We start from the raw sequence: 14596 nt of genomic DNA, 5'->3' as shown, positions 1-14596 counted from the left end.
TTTTATAAATCTCGCTAACAATGAATAAAAAAGAAATAGTCAACATTTACTTCAAGAAAGATAAAGCTAATGACAGTAATTGGACCTGTAAGTGCGGAAAAAAGCTACACCAGAAAACTGGGAAAGGATGGACCATTTTATTTAATCATGTTAAAAGTATGCATCCAGAATATATAGAGTATAATACTTCTTCAACTTCAACACAACAGCTGATTACACATTTTAGTGGTTTTACTCATATTTTAGGACCAATAACAGCAAAGAGTGCCGACAATATGTATTCATAGATAGAATGGGTGACTTGTGGCCTTAAACTATTTTCATTTGTAGAAAACTCTCTCACCCAAAAATACTCTAAATTAGAAAATATTTCCATAAAAACCATGAAAAAGTAGATGAATTTGCAAAAGCCCACATGAATATTTATCATGGGTTCTTCAAAATATTCTTTGCAAAAATATGACTAACGTAACATCTTTAATAGGTGACAACTATGAAACAAATAAGGCCCTTACAAATCTGTGCAATATTCCATTAATAGGATGTGCCTCTCACAGGTTCAACTTGGCTATGGAACTGTTTTTGCTCAAACATAAACATATCATCAATAAGACAAATACGCTAATGGGTAAATTCAAAAATTTAAAGCTAGCCGGAAAACTCCGTTTGTTGACTCTTTGTGCTATTCAAAGAAACACAACACGATGGTCAAGTACTTCAGAAATGATAAAACAATATTTTTGTCTTAAACCATTTTTCACCTAAGGAGACTTTGGTGAAATGCCCGAGGTAATAGATTACATGTTGTCTGCCAGGGAAGAAAATGATCTTCAGTTGCTAAACGAGACTCTGCAAAAATTTAACTCAGTAACCATTGCACTTCAAAGAGAATCTATTGACATTTCAGAAGTAAGAGTTTTATTTAATGAAATAATTAGACACGATGTTAATATGGGTACCTATTTATCTTCAAATGCAGATATTATTCATTCTAAAACATTTAAAAGTGCGCTAGTTAAAATATTGGATAACAGAGAGCACGAACTATTTTTAAATGAAAAGGAAAGTTTAAATAAACTTCTGAAGCAATCTGAACTCACGCCAATTAGTATTGATCATTATTTAGACTTTGCTTCTAAGCTGCTAAAGAAAAAAAAATTAGAAAAAATGTCTTCGGATTCAAGATATGTGAATTGCAAGTTTCTGGTGCCAACGTCAAATATTGCAGAAAGATTTTTCAGTGCGGCAGGCTACGCAATTGACCATTTGAGACATAATATACTTCCATCCAATCTTGAAGTGCAAATGTTTTTGTATGTTAACAAACGATTTTGGGACAGAAAAATGCTCTCAGATATTATGATGAATAATGAAAATAACTGATTGTTTTAGTGACTTACTCTTCAAATAAATTTTGGTTTTCAATTTATTTTTTATGAATTCTTATTAAAGACGTTCTTTAAACTGGAATTATACATTACAATGTAATGTATAATTCCAGTTTAAAGTACGTTATTACTTTAAATATATATATGTAATAATTACATATATATATTTAAAGAAATAACCCAACAATAATAATCTTTTAAGTAAGATCATTTAATAAAAAATGATATTTTTAGACATTTTAAAAAACCAATAATTAATTGCAATTAATTGGAAAAATTGATTAAATTGTTCAAAAATTGCAATTAATTGATTGCACTGAATAATAATTGCAATTAATTGGTTGCATATTTTTAAACAATTAAATTGCAATTAAATTTCCCCTGCCTTTGAACGAGATACTAAATATTTAACATGGTTGTTAGGGCATTTTCTCCCTAAAAATAAGCTCAATTTTACTGGAGTCTTAAAGCTTTGTAAGCTTGATGTCTTTGTAAGCTTGATGTAAGCTTTGTAAGCTTGATGTTTTCCGAATTGAAATTCAATTAAAAGTCATTGTTCTTAACCACTAAACACGTTTTGTAACAGTTAACAGATTTGAAAGATTTGGAGTGTTATTGTTTGTTTACCCTTTGAGTTTATATTATATATATATATATATATATATATATATATATATATATATATATATATATATATATATATATATTTAAATTAAATAAAAGTAGGTATGAATAATTACGCGTTTTACGGAACCGATATTTGTGCTAAAATTCTGTGCCACGTTTTTTGAAGTTTGCTTTTCGCTATCGAGGGAGAAACGTATTTTGAGGTTTTTTATTTAGAGTTATATATTAGTATAGATATTTTTTAAAAACTAGAGTAATTAAACTTTATAAATTTGTACCTTTTGATTACAATAAAAACTTTTTAAAGTAGCTTTTTAAATGACAAAAACTTAGTTATACTTTGTGCATTCAGTAAATGTTGAAGAAATGCTTTTTTTTTTTTGCATTACTATTGTCGATGTTAAGTTTACACAATTTCTTTGCACCTGCCAAATTTCATTAATTTATTTCATGCAGCACATACTCTATTTTGTGCAGCACTTTTGGTACTTAAATTTTTATTTTCCGCTTTTATTTTGAAACATGGGGAGGGGGAGGGGCGGATGAAGAGGAATTTCAATCTGCTTTTAAAGTTATAATAATTGGTTCAGATTTAACTAAAAATAAAAATGAAAAAATAAAAATTTTTGTGTTAATCAAACGTTCTCCTCAATAATCCTCTTATGGCAATAATTACCAAAGTAGTGGTAAAATCGTTTTAATAAATGATATTACCACTACTTTTTGTTGAATCATTCTAAATTCCAAATCATTTATTTGAATCATACTTAATATGATTCAAATAAATTATCATTCAATGAATGGTAATTTATTTGAATCATATTAAGCATGATTCAAATAAATGATTTAGCTAGTTTCACTTTTTATAAGTTTTTATGCTATGTATTGAGACAGTTCAATTATAAAACTCTAATATTTTTAATTACAGTTCAACTGTAGATAAATCTCTTAAAATTAATAAAGAAGTATGGTTAACTTTATTATTAGCACATAGTTTTTTTAACTTAATAAAAGTTAATATTACTACAGAAATATGACAGAAGGCACTGTTAAAATGATCAAAAAAAGTTACAATGCTTATCTATTATTCAGTTATGACTTAGGTTTCATTTATTTAAACTTGAAAAGTTTATTTGATTCATTTCTTCATAACTGTATTTAAAAAAAAAATTTCATTATATATTTTCATTTCTTTTATAATTTGCTATTAATTAATAATTTTTCAATTAAAACAGTTTAAAGTCGCAATTTTAAATAGTTCTTTAAGCAATTTTTGTTTAACTTTTTTTTAATATGCAGTTAATAAGATTAAAATTGGTTTTATATTATAAATTCAATAATACATGTTTTTTGCTCAGTCCAATTATATTACATTTTTAAAAAGCTTTATATCATATAATAATATAATATACTGCTTTTTTATGTATTTAGAATATATCATATATTAGTAATATACTAATATTTGTCTAAAAATATATAGACATATATAATATATTTATAGTATATTAAATTTAATATACTATTTATAGTATATTATATTTATAATATATTATATATTTAATATATACTATAATATATACTGTATTATAGTATATATCAAATATATACTATAATATAGTATATACTTAATACATACTATATCAATAATAATTATGAATGATATGATTCCGATACAGCAATGACAGTCTTGCACAATAGCAGAGTAGAAAAACTTAAAAAAACACAGAAAGGCTATTACTATTTCTTACTGGACTAGAAAAGATAATGATTCTGAAGCTGTTGATTGTTATATGAAAAAGTTCCAGCTAGTTGCTGACATTGTATCCTGTGAGTTGATGTTTTCCGAATATGAATATTTAAATGTAATTAAAATAATAAACTTTAACATAAAAACATCTTTTACCAAAATTCAGAATACATCACATAATGCTTAGTTTAGTTATAGATGGTTCCCCTTCTGGCCTGAAAAAAAGTTTTAAAAACAAAAAATGTTTTATAATATTATTTTAATTAGTTTACATCTTGGCTTTTAGTTAATGATTAAGATATTAAATTCCATTAATGAAACTATATATTAATCATTGTTAACAATAGACACGACATGAATGTTGCTAATTATTTTTTGATAATTGGACATGCATTTTATTATCTTACTACATGATTTTACTATTTTTTGATATATATATATATATATATATATATATATATATATATATATATATATATATATATATATATATATATATATATATATATATATATATATATATATATACCGTAAAACGGGGTGAATAGAAACAATTTTCAACTTTGGTTTAAAATTTTGCATATTTGTAGTTGTTTTAGGTACACCATTTTTTCCCTAAATACAGGTCTCTGTTAGACCTATTTTTTTATGGTATTTTCATTTTTTTATCTTATTTCATTTTAATGAAAACAAATAAAAACATGGTGTTTCTATTCACCCTGCAGATGGGGGTGAATAGAAACAGTACTTCAATTTTATGTGTTTTTCTATTGAAACAAATTTAGGGTGAATTGAAACAGACAAATATGGATTTTTGGTCAATAAATGAATACAAATAAATTTATTTCTCAACATAATGATTTATTTGAGTACATAAACAAAAGAAGTTACATAAAATGTGCCCTACGGTAAGAAAACAAATTGGAATAGTCCTCTTCATCTTCTGATGATATCTCCACACGCCTTCGGCTTTTCTTTGGCTGAACCTGTTTAGTACCTGAGGTACCTGGGTTTTGGCATGTAGAACGAGAAGTTTGGGGAATCTCATCGTCCACGAAGAAGTCCTCAACACTGATACTTTTGCCAGGTTTCACATTTACTTTGGTCCTTTTTTGCCTTATCTTAGGAGTCTGATCATGACGCAGACTCTGAAGGAGCTCTTGGAAACTCCTGTCAACAGCTTCAGTGTTCTTTTGAATGTTTTCTGGATTCTGATTTTCCTCATCATCAATGATTTTTGGAAGCATAGACAGCACTTTGTTCCTGTTTAGAGGCGCTATACCGCACTTCTTAAAACCGCTGATCACATTTTCTTCCTTCAATGAATTACACAACTTTTTCAATAACGCGGGAAATTTGTCCTTAGGAACAGTTGCTTCTGCTCTTCCTTGGCCCTTTTTCCACTCTTCGAAAATCTGCCGCCATGTTAATTTCAATGGGCGATAAAAGGCTACGTCTAGAGGTTGTGTGAGATGGGTGGAGTTAGCTGGGAGAAAAAAAAAACTGATATCATTGCCTTTACACAACTTCACAGATTCCATTGATAAGTGGGAAGACAAATTGTCCCCAATCAGAATTTTTCGACCCGTTTTGTTTTTCAGGTACGGAAGAGCAACTGTCAGTACCCAATCTTCAAAGCAAAAGGAATCGAACCAGCCAGACTTTGTTCGATTGTACCTGGCGTTTTTTGGCCCATCTTCTGTCCAGCTTTGGTACAAGTGCATAGCCTTATACACCACGTAAAGTTAATCTATGTTTTGAACAACTATTTACTTCTATAAACAGTACACATTCTGACTTACCTGGAAAGTTTAAAGTAGATGAAAAAACAGCATGAATCACGTGCAACATTCAAGAAGGCAAACAAATAGGAACCAGTGCTGCCGCCCAAACAAACCATTATTTCCCTTTTAGCCTAAAGTGTACTTGAGATGAAGTGTACAAAGTGCAACTTTTTTAAAAATTTTAGAACTTCACCAAAGTCAAAGAATTCTTTAAACACAAATGAGTATTCTATTGATACTGTTAAAAAAGAACTTTCATCTCTAGAATCACCATATGAGATCAACCTGCGAGCTGTCACCGGATTGTGAGAAATAGGTGCTGGTCAAGAGTCGATGAAAACTTTTTCCTTCTGTATGAATCTTTATTGTTTGTTGCCTTATGGCTTTAATAAGTTAAATAAAACTGCCATGTTAGTATACAAAATTGCTGCTAAGGAAAGAATGCAAAAAGTTGCTTTTAAAACCAAATCAATAAACAACTCTTTTGAAATGAAAGAAGTTAGAATATCTATTGATGGTTCATTGCAAAAGCGAGGTCATAATTCGTTGAATAGTGTTATAATTGCTGTTTGTAGTGATAAATGTATTGATGCAGAAATATTTACCAAACATTGCAATGGGTGTAAAATGTGGAGATCTAAAAGAGGAACTCCAGAGTATCAGTGTTGGTTGGTTGATCACCAGTGTGAATCGAATCACAAGGGTTCATCGGGTAGTATGGAATCAGTAGGAGCTGTAGCTATGTTTAAGAGATCTTTACAAAAAAATAAGTTGATATATAAAGAATATCTAGGAGATGGGGATACATCTTCTTTTAATGATATAATAGTAGCAGATCCTTACAAAGAGTATGGTATTATGCCTGTAAAACTGGAATGTGTTGGACATGTTCAAAAACGGTTAGGAACACGTCTACGAAACCTTGTCAAAGCCCAAAAAGGTACTAAAAATCAATATCAGGCAGAGGTAAACTCACTGAAAACTGCATTAATTCAATGCAAAATTTATATGGTCTTGCAATCAGATCTAATGTGGGAAACTCGTATTCAATTAAGAAAGCAGTTCACCGATTTTCCTGATTCCTACACACGACCAGTTTTGTCCTCGTGGAAAATATAGTTGGTGCAAATACTGGGCTCTAAATCAAAAGAATTAAACCCAAATCTACCATACCTCTGTGGATAAAAGATTTAATTCTACCAATAGTTATAAATTTACAATCAGATGAATTGTTATCAAAATGTTAACATGGAAACACACAAAATGCTAACGAGGCACTTAATTGACTTATTTGGGCTCGTGTACCAAAAAGAGTTTTTGTTTCTAAATCAACACTGGAAATGGGAACGTATTCAGCTATTTTAGCATACAATGATGGTGCAAAGGGTGTTATTAGTGTTTTTAGACATTTTGGTTTACATGTTAAGGTATCAAATATTTCAGCGACTTCTAAAAATAAAAAAAGGATTAGTCAAATGAGGTGCAAGTCATCAGAGAAGGGAAAAAAAAGAAGAAAAACTCTTAGAGCCATCACAAAAGGTCACCTAGATGAGGAGAAAGCAAAAGAATGTAATGACAGTTATGTTTCAGGAGGATTTTAAATTAATATTGTAAATAGTATATCAAGATTTTTTCAAAGCTGTTTATCTCAGTTCGCGTTTTTTCATTTTTGCTTAAACTTCAAAACACAGTTTCTTGAGTTAGCATTGTTCATTTGATCTAGAATTTTCAGTACTTGCTCGAAATACCTATAAAATTCATTTAACAGATGGGTTTTTTTTATGATCAGTAATTTTTTAGTCAGATCTCTCTAAAATGTCAAAAAATAAATAAAATATGAAGAAAATCTACATAACTCATCATTTACTTTGACATTTAAAAAATCTATCTGTTAAATGGAATAAAATAGTGTTTAAAGTGAGTGTACAAAACTTCAGGTCATATGATGATGGCTAGCCTTAGATAATATGTTTTAAAATTTAGTCCAAAAACGTATTTTTTGATAGTTTTTCCGCCATTATGGTCCTAATGCTAATTATTAAAAATTTTTTTTTGCTTATTTTTATTTAAATCATTTGAGTAAACTGTATTTAAAAGCATTTTTATTTTGGAGGTTTATTTCATTTTTTTATTTATTTGGTCTTGTACCACCTTAAAGTTATTGTTAATATGATACTTAAAGTCTGTTAATCTAAAATTAAAAAGATATTCGCATATCTTATTTGGACATAGAACAAAACTGCACTGAATGCAAAATCTTTAACAATGTTATAGAATATTGAACTAAGTATCAGGATAATTAACAAAGCAACACTACGTTACATATAATAAATAATCTTGTTTGCTATAACATTTTTACCGAATAAATTAGCATAAAAAATAACTCAATTATTTTTATGCTGTTTTATTATTATAAACTAGCATAAAATTATTACAAACTTTATTACAACTTTGAATAACTCTATTATAATTGTAAAATTTTCTACGGTTTTATAGTCTTATTAGCAGTCTTTTTTGTTTTTTTCTTTTCTTTCAAAGGTTTTTTTGTTTTTAAAATCAATTCATGTTTTAAATTCCTTAAAAAGTACGAAAAGAAAAGTAAAATGTTTAAAAATGCACAAAAGAATTTATGTCAACAATTTTATATATTCACTGATTTTTTTTTAATTCTAAAAATACACTTTTGTCACTATTTCTTTCCAAATCATCTTCTTCATCATCAAATGATAACTTTAGTTTGATTTCCTCGTCATTTTTTCTGTTTTTAGAATTTTTTATGGAGTTAATTTTTATTTGTAATTAATGTAGTTTAAAATTTTGTATAGTTTGTTTTATGCAATAAATTTATTTTATACAATACTGAAGCATCTCGTTAGAATATTTTATATTTTTATTTTCTTAAATGGAATTTATTAAACTTGAGTATTTAAAAAAATTTTATTTTGAAAAAAATAAGTAAGCAGCATACTTAAAAATAATTTTATCACCCAACTAGAATCAACTTGACCCAAATCATATAATGACAAATAATATACCAACAATAAACCAAATATTATATCAACTTGAACTATATACAATAACTATAATACAACATAGTATATTGATAAATCGTCAGCCGAGAACCAAGAGGTTCTCGGAATTCGATTTTTAAGTTTAGAGCACAAAAACTGACGATGAAAGAGAGGAAAAGAGACGATGAAAGAGAGGAAAGAAGAGACGATGGAAGAGAGGAAAAAACTTTGGCAAGAAGTTAAAAATCTTCGCAACCAAGGTAAATACGCAACAATTAAATTTAATAAAGTTTTTTGTCGTGAATTTAGAAAATAAGAAAATTTTTTGCGTATAATTAAGATAAAGTTTTACGTAAGTTTAAGCGATCGAAACAAAGTTAATTCTTTTAACTAACGGCTAAACAAACAATAGATTACGAAACGCAACACTTTAATGTTTTCAAATCGGCTAATAACTTTTTACTTAATAACTCTTACGATCCAGATTTACATTTTTTCACGGTTTTTTGAATTAGGAACTTTTAAAAATGAATTAAAATCATTAAACAGTAACTTTACGGTGATACACATAAATATAAGAAGTATAATTAACAATATTGACAAGCTAAAACATTTTCTTATAGAATGTAACTATTTGTTTAGTATGATTTGCTTAACAGAAACTTGGTGTTCTGATGAATCATCCAGAATAAATTCAAACCTAATAATTCCGAACTACAAACTAATATCTAATGAGCGAAAAGCTCAAAAACGAGGAGGTGGAATTATAACATATATTCATAATGATCTGACTACTAAAATTAGAGACGATCTTTCGGTTTCTGATGCCGATGGTGAGGTCTTTACAATTGAAATATTAAACAAAAAATTAAAAAATATACTGGTGCCCACCTGTTACAGACCACCTGAAGGTGATATAAAAAACTTTTCAAATCACCTAAAACAAATATTTCTTAAAAATAACAAAGAGCACAAAATATTATTCTGTATTGGAGATATAAATATAAACTGTCTAAAGTACGATGAAGATGTCGTAACCAAAACTTTTTTTGACGATATGTTTCAACACTACATCTTTCCTATAATAAACAAACCAACCCAGGTAACATTTAATTCAATCACTGCAATAGACAACATATTGACCAATTCATTATATGATCCTTCATTAAAAGCAGGTGTAATCAAAACGGATATATCCGATCACTTTCCGATTTACTTTTCCTTTTTTCAAGATACAAAAAAAAATAACTCTAAAATGAAAGTCTATAAACGAAAAATTAATAATTTAACTATTCCACAGTTTAAAGACTCACTATCGGCAGTAAGGTGGGACAGGATTTACCAAGAATGTAACCTTAGGCATACCAACTCCGCTTATAATGAATTTATAGAAATATTCTTAAAGCACTATGATAATCACTTTCCAATTATAGAACAAGAATTAAAAATAAAATACTTACAATGTCCATGGATTACCAGAGTTATAAAAAAATCTAAAAAAAAAAAAAAAAAAACTCTACATCAAATATTTAAAAAATAGAAATGAAAAAAATCTAAATACTTACAAACAATACAAAAATCTATTTGAAAAAATAAAAAAAAGCTCGAAGAAAAATTACTATTCAAACCAAATAAAAAATGCAACTGGTGACATTAAAAAAACATGGAATACTATAAAAGAAATAATTGGAAACAAAAAAGTAAAATCAAATAGTTTACCTGCTCAAATAATCATAGATAATATAGAGTACAGTGACAAAAATACGATTGCTGAAAAAATCAACGAATTTTTTGTTAACATTGGCCCTAATCTTGCCTCAAAAATTAAGTCTCCTAAAATCTCATTCAAATCATACCTAAGCGATACCCAGAGCGAAATAAAATACAAAGATCTAAACTACCAAGAACTTAATGTTGCTCTAAATTCCTTAAAATTAAATAAAACTCCAGGTATCGATGATATCTGTAGTAGAGTAGTGGCAAATGTCTTTACAACGATAAATAAACCAATATTTGAAATTTTTAAGTCTTCGATTAAAACAGGAGTTGTACCAGACAAGCTTAAAGTAGCTAAAGTAGTACCAATATTTAAAACAGGTGAAACATACTTAGTTAATAATTATAGACCTATCTCAGTACTCCCTACCTTTTCTAAGCTTCTCGAAAGAGTAATCTATAACAGATTGTATGAATATTTAATCCAAAATAAAATTCTAAATAAAAAGCAATTCGGTTTCCAAAAACAATATTCAACTGAACACGCAATTCTAGATCTAGCTAACAATATATGTGATTCTTTTAATAAAAAACAGTTTGTTCTAGGCATCTTTATAGACCTTTCAAAAGCGTTTGATACTGTAGATCATGATATCTTACTTAAAAAAATGGAAAGCTATGGGATAAAAAACATAACCCTTGACTGGTTCAAAAACTATCTAAGTAACAGACAACAATGTGTTTTTTCAGATAATTATAAACACTCAAAACTACTAAGAGTTGAGTGCGGTGTCCCCCAAGGTTCCATTCTTGGACCTCTTCTGTTTCTTCTATATATTAACGACCATACAAATGTCTCGGATAAACTCGATGTCATTATGTTTGCCGATGACACAAACTTATTTTATTCCTCGAACTCAATCAAAGATCTTTATGAATGTATGAACAAAGAGCTTAAAAGATTAAATATATGGTTGAAACTAAATAAATTATCACTAAATACAGAAAAATCAAAATACATACTGTTTCATTCCAAAAAACAAAAAATTAATATACCAACTATCCTTCCCTCGCTAAAAATAGATAAGGTAAACATTGAAAAAATAGGAACAACTAAATTTCTTGGGATCCTTATTGACGAAAATTTATCTTGGAAAGCCCATATAAGTACAATAAACACCAAAATTTCAAAAAATATTGGGATACTCTAAAAATTTAAGCCTTTGTTGTCCCAACATAATCTTAAATCCCTTTATTTTTCTTACATCCAAAGTTATCTTACGTACGCTAATATTACATGGGCAAGTACACACAAATCCAAATTGAGTACTATTTATATGGTTGTAAGATGTGGAAATTAGGAAACAACGAACTTAAATAAATTCTTTCCGAAGAGCAATACATGCTGAGCTCTTTAGGCAGATGCGAGCGATGTCCATCCATGAGCATATATATAGGTAATTGCGTATTCAAAGATTTCAAATATGAAATCTTTGAATACGCAATTACCTATATATATATAACTAACACATTTGTGAAGTACTCATAAAAGCATTTGGCGGTCATCCAGCCGCTGTCACTTTTACCGAGTCCCCAACCTGGTTGCAGCAGCAGCAATAGTTTTTGGCATTCGAGCATACTTGTACAATGTTAGTGATGGTGCAAATTCACCATTTGCATTTACGCAAAATAGAGTTGTAAGGTTTTCCTTATCGCTGTTGTTGCATTCTTCATAAACATTTCTTCCTCTAATGCCAATTACTTTCCCAGTTTTTAGTGCTAACTCAAAACCAATGGTGTTTTTATACCTCGCCCTATAACTATTTTTTGTACCGCCTTAATTAATAACTATTTTGCTATCGCAAAACCCATGTTAGCGCACTGCATTAACCAAGCAACCAATTAATTATCTATTTCTTCTCCAAGATATGATTTAGAGCCAGAGTTTTGCCGTTTGGGTTGGCTTTTACCAGATAATTTGTCGCGTATGGTACTTTCAGGAACATTAAACCTTTTGCTGACACATAAAATTTTTCACCTTTATTTAAAGCTCTAAGTGCAGCATGCAGTTGTTCTTCTGAATACAAAGGCTTTTTTCTAATATTTTTTTTTTTTGAACCTTGCATCTTTCTAATCGAATTCATTTCACATAACAAATAAAGTATAAAAAACATATCAAGTAAATACTCCCTAGGGTTAAATTCATTTCACATAATAAATAAAGTATAAAAAAAACATATCAAACAAATACTCCCTAGGGTTAAATTACCTTTAATTGGTAATTGAGTTGAACTGAAATGGTTTTTTAGAGAGAAAACTTCACAAAATAAAACACGTCCGAAAAAATATTTTTATAAACGGTAAATGCTAACTATTATAATTTTCGTTATCACCTACCGTGTAAAAGATTAAACAATGCTATACAAAAAATACTAATATTTTTTGATAAAATTTAAAATATTCAATGTTATTACTACTATTTTAAACTTTTATCAAAAAAGTTATATAAGTTTTAAGCCGTAAAAAAACTAGACAAACTTGTTTTTACTGCTAAAGATTTTCTTAAGAAAGCAATAAAAAATCATTTGCGGGTAAAAAAACATCTCAAATCTTTAAAAACACATCTTTTTAAAAATTATTTATTAGTAAAATAAGTTAGGTTTGTATAAAACAATTTAAAAAAAATAAATTTAAAAAAAACATAATAAATTTACTGATTTTTTCAAAAACCACGGTGCTTCTTTACGGTAGGGGGTGCCATGACCCTACAATTAGCAAGAATTAGTAATTTGATTTGATAATAACAACAATTATAAAAAAAACAATTAACGTTTATTCTTTAAGTCTATAAAATTATTAGCATTAAAAACTTGTAAAATGAATTCGGCTTTAATGATAATTCGTATTTTTTTTGTTACAAACTTTATCAGGAAGAAAAGTGCACTTTTGAAGACTGCACTTTTAGCACCTAATGGAGGTTTGAATATATGCAATTTTATAAAGAATGAAATAATAATAACAGCAGTAATAATAAAAACAATAATAATAATAATAAAAAAAAGAGGTGTCGTTCAAACAACAGACAATTGTGATGGAGATAAAGGCAAATGCTTAAGTCACCTCACTTCCTGTTAACAAACTTCTTAATTTTCTTAACTTATACTATTTTAGAATTAAATTAAAAATTTATATTTAAACGAATCAGTTTTGTAGAATAAACTATTAACAAAATTTCTTGTTAATGATAACTATGAAGCAATAAATGTGTTTAGGCGATATAGTTCCAAAAGATTTATATTTAACTAGTTTTTTGAATAAATTATTATCAGTTTTATTTATTTTTTAATAAATTTGTTTTTTGATAAATAGAAAATATTAAATAATTTTCTGCTGTGCAAAAGATTATTTAGTTACCAAACTGTTTAGTCAATTACTGCGAAAAATTTTATGTATCAAAAATAAGAAGAGAGTTTCTCGTTTTTTTGATTTTTTTATATCCATTTTTATAAAATTTCTGAAATATTAGGGGGATATGTTTATGGCACTTTTTTTTTTTATAAATATTAAAATGACTTTTTAAGACTACGAATTTAGGTAACAAATTTAAGTAGTAATTGTTATAAAATTTTATTTTGGGAGGCTTAACTCAGGTTTCAAAAAAATGAAAAGTGCATCACCTTACTCTAGTGTTTGGTAAATTATAAAAATGTTAACATATTTTTATAATTTATCAAACACAAGTCGCCGCAAATAATAATGTTTAATACATTTTGAAAGAATGCTTTAAATCGTTAAAGCATGAGTCCTTTTGGGACTCCGCATTTCTGGTAAAAAGTAAACAAATATACAACGCTAGGTATCAAGTTGCCACGCTCCATAAGTCAGTTATTAGGCTGCCACATCACTTCAATAACAAGCTGATTTAATTTTTTAAAATCGCAATAATAACTTGAATAATAATACCAATATTGATAGCATGTACATTTGTATGTTATTATTATTGGTATTATTATGTATTTTTTTCATAACAAAATATTAGATATACAATATTTATAACTATAATTATTAAAAACATCAAAACAAGGCCGTCATCACTGCGTATCGCATAACTACATAATGTATCTTGTATCGTTACACGTGAAAATAGCCAATGTAAAAATAAATTCTATCTATAATCTTGAGACAATTTTATCACATCAATAAGACAATTGATTAATAACTATAACAAAATTTTATAACAATAATAAAAAAATATTTAATAATTAATCATTTTTGCACCAATTTAGAACTGTCACATACTACTTCTACTACTACTAAAACGAC

The sequence above is a fragment of the Hydra vulgaris genome, chromosome 05 (genome assembly GCF_038396675.1).
Source record: "Hydra vulgaris chromosome 05, alternate assembly HydraT2T_AEP".
Classification (NCBI taxonomy): Eukaryota; Metazoa; Cnidaria; class Hydrozoa; order Anthoathecata; family Hydridae; genus Hydra; species Hydra vulgaris.
Note: the sequence above shows the minus strand (reverse complement) of the source record.